This window comes from Hyla sarda, chromosome 5, assembly GCF_029499605.1.
Source record: "Hyla sarda isolate aHylSar1 chromosome 5, aHylSar1.hap1, whole genome shotgun sequence".
Classification (NCBI taxonomy): Eukaryota; Metazoa; Chordata; class Amphibia; order Anura; family Hylidae; genus Hyla; species Hyla sarda.
In genome coordinates this window covers 91,693,372-91,712,407 of record NC_079193.1, presented here as the reverse complement: position 1 = coordinate 91,712,407, position 19,036 = coordinate 91,693,372, and the positions used below count along the sequence as shown (strand labels likewise).

The 19,036-nt window shown below is 44.0% G+C and overlaps 1 protein-coding gene across 3 annotated transcripts in view; it reads right to left on the bottom strand.

Moving 5' to 3' along the window:
* PLCL2 (phospholipase C like 2) overlaps positions 1–19,036 on the bottom strand; it is a 208,145-nt gene that overhangs the window by 170,856 nt on the left and 18,253 nt on the right. The gene's annotated exons all lie outside the window — the stretch shown is intronic.

The following is a 19,036-nucleotide window of genomic DNA, read 5'->3' as shown; positions in this document are numbered from 1 at the left end:
GCTTTCAATAAAAAGCTGTTCACTACACTTTTTGGCTATATGTAGGAAGACCATAAAAAAATTATGCTGTATAATGTCGTGCGGCTGTGAGGTTTAACAGACCAAACATGGTGTACTTGTACACGTTTTACTTGTGGGGCAAAAAAGTGTATTACACTATGCTTTTGTGTATTAGTATAAAACAGACCAGTCAAGCATTAACCCTATTTGGTTCATTTAACGCTATGGACACACCAGGAACACACTGTGGTATATATCAAAAACATATTTTTGACAGTATCTTGATGTATACCTTCAGAACCTTATCATAACAAAGATTGCAGTGTACTGAATGGGATATTAAGAAATGCCACTAACACGGTAGAGTTTTCATGGCATACAGTGCGTTTCATGGCGACATTCCGTAGTCACACTATTCCTGCAGTGCATGCATGTACCCACAATTTCCTTTGACCGGCTGTATAGAAAAGCAAATTGGACCCTGGAGTGATCTACCTGATCCTTAAGTTTAGATTAATTTGCCTCCTTTTACCTAAAATATTAACAACCCTAATTCCTACTTACCCTGGCTGTTAAAAAGACACTTTAAAAATACTACATCACTTAAAAAGGCAAAAATAATCTCTTATTTTATGGGTTGTGAAATGTTGCCAGTTATGTTATGCAACCTTCATGTGCTCTTCAGGGCTTCGGGGAGTCATAAATCTGGTGAACGTGTGCTGAAAGAAGGGAGCATAACTTGAAGGTAACAGGAGCTACGCTTAAAGCATGGCACTTGACTATTACGTATCAGAAAGTCGCAATTAATGCACTGGATAAATGGCCGCCTGGGGAATCTTACAGTAATTTATCTGCATGCATCCTACAGCCACAGCCAACTGCAGCAAAGGCTGCGCATTCCACAAGATTAATGTTTTCAATTACCAATTTGTATACTTTTATTCTGCTTTTAGTATCAGGTGATTTATAAGAAATTCACAACTTGGCTTCATCGCTTCAGAAGATGTCCAGGCGAGAATACTGCCGCTTCAATGATTTCCTACTCAGCATATCCATAGGGTCCTGCTGAAAACAGCACATTTTATTTCCGAATTCACAGTTTTGGGCCATTCTTGCTGCGGCTGAGTCATCCTACAAGGGTATTTCACATTCTTGTAAAGTGTTAGCAGTATGGATGCAAAAGAATGAACACTTTTATATCTAAATATATACTATAAAATATTGAATATTATGTAGTAACAGTTAAGACTAGGGCTACATAGAATCTTTGTTTGCGACATAGACAGTAAAGCCAAAGATCACAGTGCTGCATCTCTACTAATGAAAGTGAATGTGACTGCATAGTGACACAACATTTATGGTGCACTGACACCACATTTTGTGCCTCTAGGCACCGGATCCGCAGGAGAATTTCAAATCCGCCTGCTGTCATTTCCCTGCCAAACCCATGCTGTACCCTATTCAATTCAATCACCCGAACACAGGCAGATGGTGACTCCGGTTGCGCCATTTTCCAACCATATCCGGATTTTGGTCACATAAAAAAACTGTGGTCTGCTGCAGAGACACAAAATGTGGTGTAAATGCACTATATTATGACTAGAAATCCATCCCAGGTAGATTTCTAACAGCTGTTGGGTAATGGTCACTGTAACTTGCATGTTGCAACACAACCATATTGACTTGCAACATTTGGTCACTATGTAGCCCTAGCCTGAGACTTTTATACAATTTAGATACATATAAATTAGGGATCGACCGATTATCAGTTTGGCCGATATTATCGGCCGATATTTACGATTTTGGACATTATCGGTATCGGCAATTACCTTGCCGATATGCCGATAATGCTAAGCCCCCCCGCCCCGGCCAGAGACCGCTGCCGCTGTCCCATTGCCTCCCCCATCCCCGATTTTATAATTACCTGTTCCCGGGGGAACGGGGTCCGCACTACTTCTGGCTCTGGCGGCGTCCTGTGACGTCACCGTCCGTGCGCACAGTGACAGCTCAGGACGCCGCCGGAGCCAGAAGTAGCGCGGGCCCCGGGAACAGTTAATTAAAAAACCCGGGATGGGGGAGGCAATGGTGCAGCAGCGGCGGTGGTGGTTGGACTAGGGAGGACCCCAGGACAGGCAGGGGGAGAGAAACGGGTGGCGGCGGCGGTCTCTGGACCCACAAAAGCCGCTGCAGTTCATTAATTGAAAGCGCCCGATTTAAATCATTAATCTGCAGCGGCTTCTGAGGGGCCCGGTGGAGGGGGGGGGGAAATAGCCGATAACTTATACTGGAATATCGGTATAAGTTATCGGCTATCGGCCTGAAAGGTCACAGATTATCGGTAACGGCCCTAAAAAAATCGATATCGGTCAATCCCTAATATACATGGCAATTCCACAATTCCTGAAATGTTATTGATATAGCAATAATTCGCTCAGCAGTACTGTACACTGTATACGAGCTATACATCCCTGTCCCCTATTGCATAGTCCAGCATAAACAGCACAGCTTAAAGGTGTACTCTGCCCCTAGACATCTTATCCCCTATCCTAACGACCACCCCAGTGATCTCCCTGCTGCACCCAACATTCGTTTCGAACGTTGGGTGCAGAGCTACCAGAGACTCGTGATATCACGGTCACGCCCCGCTCGTGCCGTCATGGACACAACCTCTCAATGAAAGTCTATGGGAGGGGGCATGATGGCCATCATGCCCCCTCCCATAGACTTGCATTGAGGGGGCGTGGCCGTGACATCACGAGCCTCCGCTCCGCATTGCCAGTCATCCGGGACGGAGCGAAGTTCACTCTGTGCACCAGATGTCTGGGGTGCTGCAGCCATGATTGCAGGGGTCCTCAGTGGCAAGACCCCCGCGATCAGACATCTCATACCCTTTCCTTTGGATAGGGGATAAGATGTCTAGGGGCAGAAAAACCCTTTAAAGTAAAAGGATTTCTCTGCGTTCCATAAGGTGCTGAACAAATGTTTATTGACATGACTAGAAGCCTAACAATAAGGCATTTCGTGATTCCCCTTCATAAGATCATCCAGGCAGATGTCTGACATACCGTATTTTTCGCCGTAAAAGTCGGTGCGTCTTATATGGCGAATACACCCCTATCGCGGCGGTCCCTGTGGCCATCAACGGCCGGGACCCGCGGCTAATACAGGACATCACCGATCGCGGTGATGCCCTGTATTAACCCTTCAGACGCGGCGATCAAAGCTGACCGCCGCATCTGAAGGGAAAGTGACACTAACCCGGCTGTGCAGCTGGGCTGTTCGGGACCGTCGCGATTTCACCGCGGCGGTCCCGAACAGCACGACTGAATAGCCGGGTTAGTGCTTACAGGACACCGGGAGGGACCTTACCTGCCTCCTCGGTGTCTTCTCCATTCAGGGATCCCCTGTATCACGTCGTCATCACGTCGTTGCGTACGTGCATCGGCGTGCGTAACGACGTGATGGCGGCGACGGAGAGCAAGGATACCCGGCCGGCAGCAGAGACGTTCCGGAGCGATGGGGACACGGCGACAGCGATGGAGCGACATCCAGGGCAGAGGTGACGGGTCCGAAGCGGCGGGGACACGTGAGTATTACCTCCTATGCAGTGGTCTTCAATCTGCGGACCTCCAGATGTTGCAAAACTACAACTCCCAGCATGCCCGGACAGCCGTTGGCTGTCCGGGCATGCTGGGAGTTGTAGTTTTGCAACATCTGGAGGTCCGCAGGTTGAACACCACTATTGGGTTCAAAATCTTTAATTTTTTAGATTTTGCACCTATAAATTGGGTGCGTCTTATACGCTGGTGCGTCCTATAGGGCGAAAAATACGGTACATGTGCAAGTTAAAGGGGTTATTCAGGATTAGAGAAACATAGCTGCTTTCTTGTGTGTACTCCTGATATCATATAAACTAGAGTCTCTGCCACAGATGTGAACTGAGCCTAAAGGACTGTAACTTCAAGCAGTAGTAACTCGGCACAGTACGTCAGCTTTTTTACCTAATTTTCTTCTAGTATTTTGCCTTGAAGGGTGAATGTTTCTAATTCTCTAGAAGAGACATCATTAAGATTTGTGTATCTTACACACACGGTCACATCTGTCAGTAGTTTTACTGTATACAGCTTCATCATCCATCATGTGATTGAGTGAATCATCCCACTAGTCAACGACACGGTTCCGGTAAGAATTTCATAATTTCCTTCTTCAGCTCCAAAGAAAACGAAAGGCAACAGTAGTAACAGTAACAGTAGTAACTACCAAGTGTTTTATATATATATATATATATATATATATATATATATATATATATATATATACACACATACACACACACATTTATATGTATACACACACATATATATATATATATATATATATATATATATATATATATGATACCAAGAGTCTCTGTATGCACAGTGGTGGGGAGCAGGGAAAACAGGCGCTCGTTGAAGGTACCGTATATACTCGAGTATAAGCTGAGTTTTTCAGCATGATTTTTCGTGCTGAAAAGACCCCCCTCGGCTTATACTCGAGTGAACAAAAGTGGCCTGTCAATCCCTTCTCATTGGTCTTCAACCTGCGGACCTCCAGATGTTGCAAAACTACAACTCCCAGCATGCCCGGACAGCCATCGGCTGTCCGGGCATGCTGGGAGTTGTAGTTTTGAAACATCTGGGAGTCCGCAGGTTGAAGACCACTGCGGCCTTCGTCATCATCCAGACCCCCCTTTTGTTTTCTACTCACCTTCCCTCGGTGGCAAGGAAGGGCGAGCTGGTCCAGGCCATCTATCCTGCAGGGACCGTCCGGTGGGGAGGGCTAGTCGTTCCGGGCTGTCCATCTTCACCGGGAGGCCCTCTTCTCCGCTCCGGCCCGGACTAGAGACGATGCATTGACGCCACCGCGTAGGGACGTTCATGAGCACGGACGTGACGTGTGCGTCGTCAACAAGGCAACATCACTACTCCGGGGCCGGAGCGGAGAAGAGGGCCGGCCCGGTGAAGAGGGCCTCCCGGTGAAGATGGACAGCCCGGAACGACTAGCTCTCCCCATCGGACGGTCCCTGCAGCATAGATGGCCCGGACCAGCTCACCCTTCCTTCAGACCAAGGGGAGGTGAGTAGAAAACAAAAGGGGGGTCTGGATGATGATGAAGGCCGCAGTGGTCTTCAACCTGCGGACCTCCAGATGTTTCAAAACTACAACTCCCAGCATGCCCGGACAACCGATGGCTGTCCGGGTATGCTGGGAGTTGTAGTTTTGCAACATGTGGAGGTCCGCAGGTTGAAGACCACTGGGGATTGACAGGCGGTGATGATGAAGGGGGAGGATGATGACGGGGTGATGATGAAGGGGAGGATGATGACGGGGTGATGATGATGGGGCTGCTAATGATGGGGGTCTGGATGATGACATGGAGGGATGATGTATTTCCCACCCTAGGCTTATAGTCGAGTCAATAACTTTTCCTGGGTTTTTGGGGTGAAATTAGGGGCCTCGGCTTATATTCAGTGCCAAATCGAAAATGAAAGTGATATAGAAAAATGATTATTGTGCACAGTGCTGTAACACTATAATAATTTTTCATCAATGTGCTCAAAACACTGGATGTACACTTTAACTGGTTTATATAAAAGTCTCAGTCATGGATGGGAAATATGTTCTAAATATTTCAGGCATTTGTTTTAGGCTCAGCAGCTGTGTTTTCTACCCTCTACCATTTGTGATAAGACACAGAAAAATATTCCCTCACTTTGTTAACAATTCATTGTGTGACTGTACAGAACGCTGTGTGCCAAAATAATTCAGATTACGTCAACATTGCTGCATTCTCTAATGTCACACGAGAATGGGGATAGACAGAGGCTTTGGAGAGCGACACTCCTGACTACTATAGTGCAATAATCCTTGATATTCCCAGCACTCGACTGAAAATGTCCTTATACGTGTCTCCTGACGCCATTGACCAGACTCCCTTCAGGAAGACACAGTGTTACACACTGCAAAGGATCAATTCACATTCATCTCCATTTAGTGTAGTGTAAGCGCGTGCCCGCGGCTACACAGGGGAGTCATGCAGGGACACCGTGCGCTGGTGCCATCACAATCCACTGCATGGAGAAGTCACAAGGATCAGATTTTGTAGCAGACTTAACCTCTTCTAATCCAATGCGATTGTGTAATACCGACGCTTTACTAGTGCAAGGCTACAATAGGATGAATCACTGAAGAGAGGATATGAGCTGCACCATTACACAGCACTGGTGTGTATACAGCATTGTTCAAGGATATATTAGGTGAAATCTCTTTAAATGCAAGCATGAACAGATCAGCATTGCACAATGATATATCATGAAAGAATTAACTATTTATGAGACACCGCCAGCTTACTAAAGGCAAAAATAGATAGGAAGCAGAGTATTATGTTCTGTATTTCATCATCCCAGGTCCTTGGTTATTACTAAAGTTATGGATGACCCTCCTTGGCACTATATGATGCCCTTATTACCCCTACCTAACCAGCAACTGGAAAAAGCTGAGCACCTGTAAAGGGTTAATTGTGACTTTTGCATTTTGTATTCATTTTTGTAACTTTTTCTATTTTCCTATACTGTATGACCATGTTTACTACAGCTTGGGTGGTGTTTATTATGTACTATAAAGAGACTACAAGAGATTTTTTTTTAGCAGCCCTCGTAACATGTTTGCCTCTGAGTCGGAAAATCATTTGGGTGCTTGTTTACGTGTATATTTTAATATATTTTTGGGTTTTAAAGGGGTACTCTGGTGGAAATTTTTTTTTCCTTAATCAACTGGTGCCAGAAAGTTAAATGGGTACTCCGCTGCCCTGCTTCCGGAGCTCCACTCGCCAGCATCCGGAAGTTTATTGTTCCGAACGGCTGTGTGCGGGCTTCCGTGTTCAGGGCCGCCCCTCGTGACGTCACGCCCGCCCCCACAACGAAAGTCTATGGAAAGGGGGCGCGATGGCCGTCACGTCCCCTTCCCATAGACTTTTGTTGAGGGGGTGGGTGTGACGTCATGAGGGGCAGCCCTGAACACGCAAGCCCGCACACAGTCGTTTGGAACAGTTTAAACGTCCAGTTTAGAAGCAAATCCCCGTAGCAAACCTCTTCTAAACTGGGCGTTTCCTCAGACAGGTGTCATCAGAGAGCACTTAGACAGAAAAGAACAACCTTAACTTCAGAAGCTCATAAGTACTGAAAGGATTAAGATTTTTTAGTAGAAGTAATTTACAAATTTAACTTTCTGGAGCCAGTTGATATATAATTCGGATAAATGTCAATGTATAGAACAACAATTATACATATTCTCAATCAAATTCTAGAAGGTTACACCCCAGAACAAAATTATTACCCAGAATGATGGGCCCCGGCTGCTATGATCACCACATTGTCTGCATAGAGCAGTGTTTCCCAACCAGGGTGCCTCCAGCTGTGGCAAAACTACAAGCATCTGAATAAACGTGAATTAATCTTGAGATTTTTTTTTTTTATATACAGGGACGTTCACTAAAACCTCACATGCTGATAGCCAGGCTTAGATCTCAGATTGCTTTTTCCCTATGGTTGCTACTCATCCTCTTAAACTTAATATGTCAAAGACTGAGCTGCTCATAATCCTACATAAATCTGCCTCTATTAACACCTTTCTTAATAATGTTGCCTTTCAAGCCTATCAACAGGGTGTTGCTTGTAACACAATGTAACAAATCCCTCACTGTAGCCCATGATAGTTCTCACTGTTCTATTCAGCTGTTGTAAACCCATCAAGGACCACTCCGTCAATGGTCTAGTTTTTATCCAGTATCTCCAGATATATGCAGTGCTGAATGAAACTGGCGAGAAGAGTGGGGAGAGCCGAGTCACACACACAAGAAATTGAGGGGAGTCCCAGCAGTCAGACTCTCGGTGATAAGACACCCTCCGCGATCAGTCCTGTGGATAGGGGATACGTTTATTTCCCCGGATAACTCCTTTAAAGACAACAGTCACAAATCAGGGACTTTTCTCTATGACAAAAACATGCACTACTAAAGCTTGTCCAACTATTACGGGACCTGTCCTGTAGAAAAGGCAGTCTGATCAGCAGGCAGCATGTTAGGCCCCTTTCACACTATATATATGTTGCTCTGTTTAAAGACCCCATATAAACTTCCAAACGGCCGTTACTGAACACGTTAGGAACACTAAAGTTTAAAAACCCCTCCGGGAGCCCTGAATGGCTCATCCGTACTGGCTATTCAGGGTTCCCGGCAGGGAATTTAAAAATGAAAGTAAAATACAATGTACATCGCTGGGGACTGCAGCATGCCGCCCGCCCCCCCTGTTTAATAACTTCTAATCGCATCGGGTCTCAGAAGTGAGACCCAGTGCGATCATTCCCTCAGCCCCTGTACTACAACCCCCATTATGGAACAGAGTCTGTTCCATGATGGGGGAAGTAGTACAAACACTAATGTAGCCTCCCCAGCCACCGGCAGACTCCCGCAGCCGGGGAACTACTCCCATCATGGAAACAAGACTGTTCCATGGTGGGAGTAGTAGCAGTCCCGGCTGTGGGAGTCTGTATGCAGAGGTGTTAAAACTACCGTACATGACGGATGTTATAATGTGTGTCTTAATGGATGAATATCCCCGTTATTTTGACAAATAAAGATGTAAAGATGATAATATATTTCACATACCTGGAAATGTATCACTGTAGATATATAAATAGTCTACAAATGGCAATTAATGGCTTGATGAGGCCCAAGTGTATACAGGGTGTTCCTTATAGGGTGCATGGTCATGTTTCTGTTATGTACATCATAATGCTGCTATTGAATACTGTGATACTTTATTATCTCTTGCTGTGATATTTGCGATATGTACGGTACCTCCAATAGTGATATATGGCATCCAGTATACTGGTATAGATACCCTGTATACACTTGGGCCTCATCAAGCCATTAATTGCCATTTGTAGACTATTTATATATCTACAGTGATACATTTCCAGGTATTCATCTGCATCATTATGTGAAATACGGTATATTATCATCTTTACCTCTTAATTTTCTGCTTGTGCATTCTATGTACCCTCCCCCTTTCTGCTTTTATGTGATTTTTACATATTATTGTATATTAATAAAGATGAATTTCTATTTGGCATTGATTTGTTTCACTATGGTCTGTGTTTTTGGTGTTCCCATGTTAGATTGACCATGTGATAAGGGTTCTCGGATAGCCTTTATTTGCTTAGGGTTAGGGTGGGTTAGGGAAAAGAACTGATTCTAAATGCCCAAAATGCGATATGGAAGAAGCAGATTTGGTACACATGCTGTGGGCATGCCCAAAATTACAGTCTTTTTGGAAAGAAGTCTATAAAACAGTGGAGAAGAAATTGAGAGTAAAAATAACATTTGATATTAAAACTGCGGTTTTAGGGATAGGATTAAGGGAGCAGGTGAAGAATAGTGTTATTCTTAAAGTCATTGGTCTAGCTAGAATATTCATCCTTAGGAGATGGTTTGCACCCGAGGGCCCAAACTGTGTTGAATGGCAGAGAGAAGTAGAACAAATGAGAAGATTTGAGGATATCTACTACAGAGGGAGAAAACTGGGCCCGAAAATAGAAAAGGAATGGGAGAAATGGGAGGAGGTAGCTTAGCTGGTAGTGGGGTGGGCTGGGGTAAGGGATGGGTGGGAGGGTAAGAGGAGGTTTTTTTTTTTAGGAACATTTGTATTTTTGTGTTATGTAATGATGTATGTATTCTTTTTCATAAAATAAAAACTTTTTGAATATAAAAAAAAGGGTGAGTTCACACTACTCTCGTAGTGTACGGGTGCCGGATCCGGTTGGGAGGAGCGGAAACCGTCCGCTCCCGTATCCCAGCCAGATATGGTCTGAACCCCATTCATTCCAATGAGCCCATTGGAGTCAAACGCTGACTCCGGTCGGCTCATTTTTGCTCCATATACGGTTCTCTAACCGAACCTAAAACTGTGTTTTTTTTTTAATGAATGGGGCTCAGGCCGGCTAGGATACGGGAGCGGCTGGTTTCCGCTCCTCCCAACCAGATCTGGCACCCATACACTACAAACATAATGTGACAAATATTAGAAATGTAGTAGCATCCAGACCATCAACGGGAGCTGTCAGAAAAAGACTTGCCCTTTAATAAAAGAAGGCGAGTTTTGGCTTAATGGATCAGCCGTGTGTGTATGTAACACAAACAACATGAGTAAGTTTTCATTTTGACGATTTTATCTCTGGTATTAAACTTCAGACAGGAAAAATGTTCCCTCTTCTGTCCCCGAAGAAGCAGATCATCTCGCTTACACTCCAGGAGGAGCCTCACATTTCCGTGATTATTTGTGCTCACATTTACGTGCAATCTAATTTCACAGGAGACAAGTAATTTCATCCATCTTCCGAGACACGTGCAGTATGCATTTTGCAAAGCACCGAAACAGCGGCTAAAATAAGTTAATCCATCTCATATGTCAGCAGTCACTTTAGTATCATTCAATTACAGCCCCTATGGGACACTTAAAAGAGGATTCACTTGTGCATCAATCTCCGCACAGGCTGCCAGGCGCAAGGATCGTGGCAGGAATTAGTCGGAAAGCAAATCGAGAAAAATGTATTAATAATTATTTTGGAATAAGAAAAAAATAATAATAATAAATTATATTATAACTGCAAGTTGGCTATGCTAAGAAGAGGTCAGCTGGCACAGTCATTCATTCCCAAAAACGCACGACTATGCTGGGGGTTGGCAGTGTGGATCCTAAGCAATGATCACTATTGTGATTGGGCAAAAATAAAAAGTGAACGGGCAAATCATCGCAGCAGGGAAGTACAGTTGGCAGGAAGGACTGAAGCTATAAGGGTAAGTTCAAGTAATGCATATGCTGCATATTTTTGTGAAATACCATAAAGACAGATTTTCTCAACCAAGGTGCCTCCAGATGTTGCAAAACTACAACTCCCAGCATGCCCGGACAGCCTTTGGCTCTCCGGGTATGCTGGGAGATGTAGTTTGGCAATAGCTGGAGGCACCCTGGTTGGGAAACACTGCCCTAAGGGTATGTTCACACAGCACAAAACATGCTGTTTTTGATGCAGGAAACACATTGAATTCCACGACCAATACAGCATGGTGTCACTTTAAGTGTGGTTCAGTGCTGAAGCTTCCACTGAAGTCAATGGGAGCCTCAGGGAAAGCGGCAGCATTGCACTGTACACCTGCTTCATGCTGACCAAACTACGGGCAGCATGAAACAGATGTGTGTGTGTACCTGTACAGATACAGATACTGAGGGAGATTTATCAAAATCTGTGCAGTAGAAAAGTGGTACAGTTGCCCATATCAACCAATCAGATCGCTTCTTTCATTTGTAAAAAATACTTCAAAAAATAAAAGAAGCAATCTGATTGATTGCGATGGGCAATAGGTTGACTTTTCCTGTGCACAGGTTTTGATAACTCTCCCAAAATGTGTCTACTTACCCAGCATCTGGTGTCTTTTTTAATCTATGATTCCTCAGATACATCAAAGACTTAAATCATAGTATCTCAACACCCTGCTGTCTGTATCTGTTTCATGCTACCCATGTTTTGGGCAGCATGGAAGAGGTGGCCGTTATTTTATTTTTTCGGTTTTTTTATTTAAATTTTTTTTTATTTTGTATGTAATATATACACTGCTCAAAAATATAAAGGGAACACTAAGATAACACATCCTAGAGCCGAATGAATGAACTAATCGTATAAAATACTTTCGTCTTTACATAGTTGAATGTGCTGACAACAAAATCACACAAAAATTATCAATGGAAATCACATTTATCAACCCATGGAGGTCAGGATATGGAGTCACACTAAAAATCAAAGTGGAAAACCACACTACAGGCTGATCCAACTTTGATGTAATGTCCTCAAAACAAGTCAAAATGAGGCTCAGTAGTGTGTGTGGCCTCCATATGTCCATATGACCTCCCTACAACGCCTGGGCATGCTCCTGATGAGGTGGCGGACAGTCTGTGGTGCTACGTGGCGTTGGTGGATGGAGCGAGACATGATGTCCCAGATGTGTTATTCAGGTCTGGGGAACGGGCGGGCCAGTCCATAGCATCAATACCTTCCTCTTGCAGGAACTGCTGACACACTCCAGCCACATGAGGTCTAGCATTATCTTGCATTAGGAGGAACCCAGGGCCAACCGCACCAGCATATGGTCTCACTCTCACAAGGGTTCTGTGGATCTCATCTCTGTACCTAATGGAAGTCAGGCTACCTCTGGCAAGCACATGGAGAGCCCTCAAAGAAATGACACCCCACTCCATTACTGACCCACTGCCAAACTGGTCATGCTGGAGGATGTTGCAGGCAGCAGAACGTTCTCCACGGCGTCTCCAGGCTATGTCACATCTGTCACATGTGCTCAGTGTGAACCTGCTTTCATCTATGAAGAGTACAGGGCGCCAGTGGCAAATTTGCCAATCTTGGTGTTCTTTGACAATTGCCAAACGTCCTTCACAGTGTTGGTCTGTAAGCACAACCCCCACCTGTGGACGTCGAGCCCTCATACCACCCTCATGGAGTCTGTTTCTGACCATTTGAGTGGACACATGCACATTTGTGGCCTGCTGGAGGTCATTTTGCGGGGCTCTGGCAGTGCTCCTCCTGCTCCTCCTTGCACAAAGACGGAGATAGCGGTCCTGCTGCTGGGTTGTTGCCCTCCTACAGCCTCCTCCACATCTCCTGATGTACTGGCCTGTCTCCTCTGGACACTACGCTGACAGACACAGCAAACCTTCTTGCCACAGCTTGCATTGATGTGCCATCCTGGATGAGCTGCACTACCTGAGCCACTTGTGCTACCACTAGAGTGAAAGCACCGCAAGCATTCAAAAGTGACCAAAACATCAGCCAGGATGCATAAGAACTGAGAAGTGGTCTGTGGTCACCACCTGAAGAACCACTCCTTTGTTGGGGTGTCTTGCTAATTGCCTATAATTTCCACCTATTTTCTGTTCCATTTGCACAACAGCATGTGAAATTGATTGTCAATCAGTGTTGCTTCCTGAGTGGACAGTGTGATTTCACAGAAGTGTCATTGACTTGGAGTAACATTTTGTTGTTCCCTTTATTTTTTTGAGCAGTGTACATATACAGTCTTGCATTGTGCAGTAAGGGCTTATTCACACTACAGAATATCAGCCCTGGAGATATTCTGGGTTGAGAGTCCATCTGTAGCGGGCACCGGCAAAACAAGCCGGTGCTAGGACCGCCAGGAGCGGATTCCACCGAAAGAATGAACAAACATAGTGAAAATACATAGTGTGAATGAGCCCTTGTGCCACAAGTAAATGTACCCACAAACTGGTCAGCCCAAGGAAACTGAGTTTTTTTTTTATATCACCTGTAGCCTATGTCACTCAATAGTTAAAATGAATCAGTAAATGCTACAGAAAGCCTTAGGCTGTGTTTAATGCAATTATTAAATAGAAAGCCCGAAAAGGATCAAAAAACAGGATACGTCTCAGTCTTATCTTTATATGTATTCTCCTTTTATGATCTGATCCTGACTTTGTATTCAAGAACTGCAATTAAAACCTGACAATGTGAACGCAGCCTATAGGCCGCCACAGCCTAACCCAAAACCACTAATCCAGGCTCAGCTCTTTGTAAACTGCATTGGTTGAAAGCTGTCTTCATATATGTAGCCCTACGTGCAAAGTGAATATACTTGTTTTCTTCATGCTTTTATATAATCACACGAGACACACTTTTTAGCACATTTTCCAAGTAACCATTAAATAACTGGTTTCAGCAAATGAAACTTCCCAGGCTCTGGTCAGTCTCCAAGGAGGAATACAACAAAAACACTTTCCTTTTTTTTCTCCCTTTGCTAGAAGCCACAGGTTACATCATCATCAGGTTACAGAAGTGGCTGATGATGATGAGGAGTCAGCAAAAAATGGAGAAATACGTCTTATCAGGAAGACAGCAAAACTACAGCCTCTGGGTGGAGAGAAAAGATACCAACAGTTACAGTCAGTAAACAGAGAACATGTATTTCTATAGCTCCCAACGTTTCACACTTATAAAAGATACTGTGTGAATGAGACACTATGCCATATAGTCAAATAGTTTTTCCCCTACCAATCACAAATATATCCGCTGAATATAGAAATGTATATGCATGAAATAGCAAGGAATTATGAAATAATCCACTTAAAGGGGTACTCTGCCCCTAGACATATCATCCCCTATCCAAAAGGATAGGGGATAAGATTGCTGAAAGCGGAGTCCGGCTGCTGGGGACCCCCACGTTCTCCCTGCTGCACCTGGCGTTCGTTTAGAGCGCCTAGAAGTTCGCTCCGTGCACCAGATATCTGGGGTGCCGCAGCTGAGATCGCGGGGGTCCTGCCACTGGGATAGGGGATAAGAAGTCTAGGGGCGGAGTACCCCTTTAAGAACTAGATGGACACTGGAATAATGTACTAGGTTTCTTATGTCTTATGAAGTTACCCCTTTGCCATATGCCTTGTTAAGACTATGAGCCAGAGAGAAGAGTCTCACACTAATACCTGCTCTTGCTAATGGAATATTACTTATCTCTGGCAGTGGGGCAACAGGGGCAAATAGGGCAAAAGGCTTTGTGTCCATAATAGGGATATACCCCCAAAACTGGGACAGAGGAAAGGCATGGGTCAAGTCCTTGGAAAAAACGCGTGGGAACTCACCGAAGATTTCCACTCAAGGGCTGGCCCTGCAGGACAGAAACTCTGTTCCCAATCCGTTCCTGCAGGACTTAAGCCCTGATGAAGGGGAAAAATTATACAATGATCAGCCAGAAGAATAAAACCATCTGCAGAATACTGTGTAGGTCTATCTTATGATGTCAAACAAGCAGCAATGCACCATGGAGTCCTCAAGCCCCTGTGGTATCCTGTGGTATCAAACACCAAGACATTAGCAGTAGATCCTCTAAATCCGGTAAGATGCAAGGCATGGCCTCCATGTTATTTCAGCACATCCCACAGATGCTTGATACAACTGGGAAATTTGGAGGCTGCCACCATAAACTCTTTGTCATGTTTCTCAAGCCGTTCAAGAACTATTTTTTTTTGCAGTTTGGCAAAGTTCATTATATTGCTAAAAGATGTCACTGCTATTAGGCAATACCTTTGCCATGATGGATTGTACCAGGCTTACAACAATGTGTAGGTAGGTGACATGCGTCAAAGTAACATCGACACGAATACCAGGACCCAAGTTTTCCCAGCAGAGCACTGTTAAGAGCACTAGACCATTTACTCTCTGTTGACTTGCCTATTTCCTATAGTGCTTCTGGTACCATAACTTTCCAAGTAAAAACATACTCGCACTCATCTGTCCTCATGATGTAATAGAGAATGTGATTAATTAGACTTTGACCCCATCTTCCACTGCTCCATGTTCTAGTTGTGATTCCCATGTGCCAACTGCAGGCAAATTCAGCCATGTACAACACAAATAGAGAAACACAGCCGCACATCCACAATTAGTATTTTGATCTACTTGCTTCTCAGCATAATTTAAAAAACTAACAGGTTGTTAGTATACAAATTGATCAAAAAGTACCAGCCCATTAGCCATGTCAAGGCCACCAAGTCAGAGTGGGTCCCTAACCTAACACTGGCATTGCGCCGGACGGCGACCATTTCCTCCACAACACCGAGCCCACAGGGGGAACGACCAAGTGGCCAGGCAGTCCCACTGCTTCCCAACCAAACCCCCGGGCCACACCACCCCACAGACAAAGCATCACAGCAACAATGGTCACTACAGAGTACCACACCAGTGTGAACACCTACCAAATTCGGCCATGGACAGGGGTCAGCATGGAACTCTGAGCAATCTTCGTCTATAAAAGCTCTGATGTCCTATGTGTTCGGGCGCCTTCCTTTCATAGGCAGAATTAACTTTTTGAGCCATGTGTGCTGCAGTTGCTCTTGTGTGCTATATGTCAACAAGCCACTGGTTGTGTTTTCTTGAACCACTTTTGGTAAGTTCTAGCCACTGCATAACATAAGCACCCTACAAGACCTACTATTTTGGACATGTCCTGATCCATTTATCTATCTACTACAAATTGTCCTGTGTCAAATTCTCTTAGATCTTTAAACTGGCAAATTTTTCCAGCTTCTAACACATCATCGAACTGACCTATCACTTTCTGTCTGATATCACCCTCTTACCTCTATATAGGAGTTCTTGTCCCAAGATCATCAATGTTATTTACGTCATTTGGCTGACCAATGTATACGTTTGTTAGTATTCCCATATATTAAGCAATACAATCTGCCGTACACTTTGAGCCCTATACTGTTACACACTTCCCTAAATTAAAGACAAGCGATTACATAACCATGTCAGAAACAGCCTAACGTTTTCCTGTCTCATCTGCAATGTCACCGTACAATGCAGAATATAGTAGAATACAGTTGAGTAGATTTATTAATGCTATTTGGCACGGTGTAAGAACATTCATTTGACTGAAGGCTCCTACATATTTCTGAAATGTCACACAGTTCGTGATAAATGTCTCTCATGCTAATGAACCAAAATTATTATTATTATTTTTTTATCAATCTTTAACCATTTCCGAATAAGGCCTGCAGTACTCTGTAGCGCTACTGATGGATTTTACCTATGGAGTGACATTTGCAGCATTGTATATAACTCAATGTATTGTGGCGGACTGTTGCTGGAGCTCCAGAGTTAAAATCAATTGGTGGAAATACACTGACAAAAAGTGGAGAAAGCAAATGTATCACACACAGATATATATATATATATATATATATATATACACACATACACACACAAATATATGTATGTATAACATACAAAATGTTAGGGGAGTTATTCAATATCATTTTGTGAAAAAGAAAAGCTACATGATGGTGATGGTAAACATAGACCCCATTTTCTGAAGTAGGCCAAGAGTGTCTTTTTGACCTTGGGTGGTATATGGAGAAAAGACTTTCAAAGGATGAATGGCTTTTAATGGCGCTGACCAGGAGAAGGAGCATAAGGTAAAAACAGCAGGTTTATTTAGATTCCCACAATGCAACGCATTTCACCGCACCTGGGCAGCTTCATCAGGCAACTGATGAAGCCGCCCAGGTGAGGTGAAACACGTTGCATTGTGGGAATCTAAATAAACCTGCTGTTTTTACCTTATGCTCCTGCTCCTGGTCAGCGCCGTTTAAAGCCATTCATCCTTTGGAAGTCTTTTCTCCATTTTAGCTCTGTGATTGGGAAGGCTGCAGACCGGACCATTGTTGTGTGTGGGTTCACGCAACCACCGATGGTAAGAGTTCCTAGTTATTATACTAGATTACCTGTAGGTGGTTTCACGCTATGGAGCGCTCTCCTTTCTTTCTTTGGGTGGTATATGTCAGGGTTTGCTGGATAGACTTTTGTACTTTTCATCCAGATTCAGGAAAAGTCCTCATATACCACAAAGTGTTTCTATTATTTTTAACATGGGATCCTATGTGTGATGGATCTGACATGAATCATAAGTATGTCAGAGAGGGAGTCCCGAACGCATACTGAAGTTATCCTAAGGTTAAGTTCACACTGCCGTTGTGTCTCAACCCTTCCTGGTCTGTTTGGCGGAAGCAGAATGGGTCAGAGCACAACTTTCTCTGCTCAACTCCCGTCCTCCCGATAAGCCGACCAACAAAGCTCCCTTTATCGGAGCACAACTGCAGCGTGAACGAGCTCTAGGATGCAAGCTTTCATATTTAGAACATTTGTCTCTTTTAGTAGTGATCAACCTAAAGTCTATTACGTCAGTATTTGCTGTGTGTTTTAGTGCAAACTATTGTTCAATGTAAGGCTAAGTTTACATATGGCAGATTGGTTACAGAGAATTCTGTGAAAAATCCATTTCACACATCTAAATAGGATTGTTTCTGCAGCTGCATCAGGTGACTAGGAAAGCAATTCTGCAACATCTGAACACAGAGAAGCCAATCCGGGCCTGGGAGAGGCTGACTGTAGTGTTCGTCATGGGATTACTGAGATCTCACAGAGTTGGCACCATGTTAGCCTTAGGCTCCTTTCACATTGTTGTTGGTGCCCGGCAGTGTGACGGCCATTAAAAGATAGTGGGAGAAAAATTTGTGCTTGCAATGTCTTTTTCTCCCACTATCTTCCCGAAGAATAACGACCACAATAACAGACGTCAGAGAATCCCATTCAAGTGAATGGGATCTTCTGTGCCTGTTATGCCTCCCATTGGGCTCCGTCACGCTAAGGGCCGTTAAAAGCAGAAAAATGTTCACGTGGAGACACGTGGTACCTTTCATATAGCTGTCTATGCTTTCATAACATAGAAACCCACTTTCAGGGTACGTTCACACGTTCCTGCTGCGAGTTTCGCTACCATTCACTTCAATGGGTAAACTGCCAGCTGCCACTATAGCAGATTTTTCGTAGACGCATTAAAGTGAATGGTAGTGAAACTTAGTAGATTTTCTGCAGTAGAAAACCTGCTGGGAGTAATCAATGTGTGAACGTACCCTTATTATTTTTTTTTTATGTGTCAATGAAGTGTTCATCTGTAAGTAGCATACCACCACATCAATCACATACCCAGTTATGGTGTATGTCAGTGGTCTTAAACTGTGGCCCTCCAGATGTTGCAAAACATTAACTCCCAGCATGCCCAGACAGCAATTGGCTGTCCGGGCATGCTGGGAGTTAAGGTTTTGCAACATCTTAAAGGGGTACTCCGGAGGAAAACATTTTGTATTTAAATCAACTGGTGCCAGAAAGTTAAACAGATTTGTAAATTACTTCTATTAAAAAATCTTAATCCTTCCAGTACTTATTAGCTGCTGAATACTACATAGGAAATTATTTTCTTTTTGGAACACAGTGCTCTCTGCTGACATCATGACCACAATGCTGCATATGTTTTCTATGGGGATTTTCTCCTACTCTGGACAATTCTTAAAATGGAC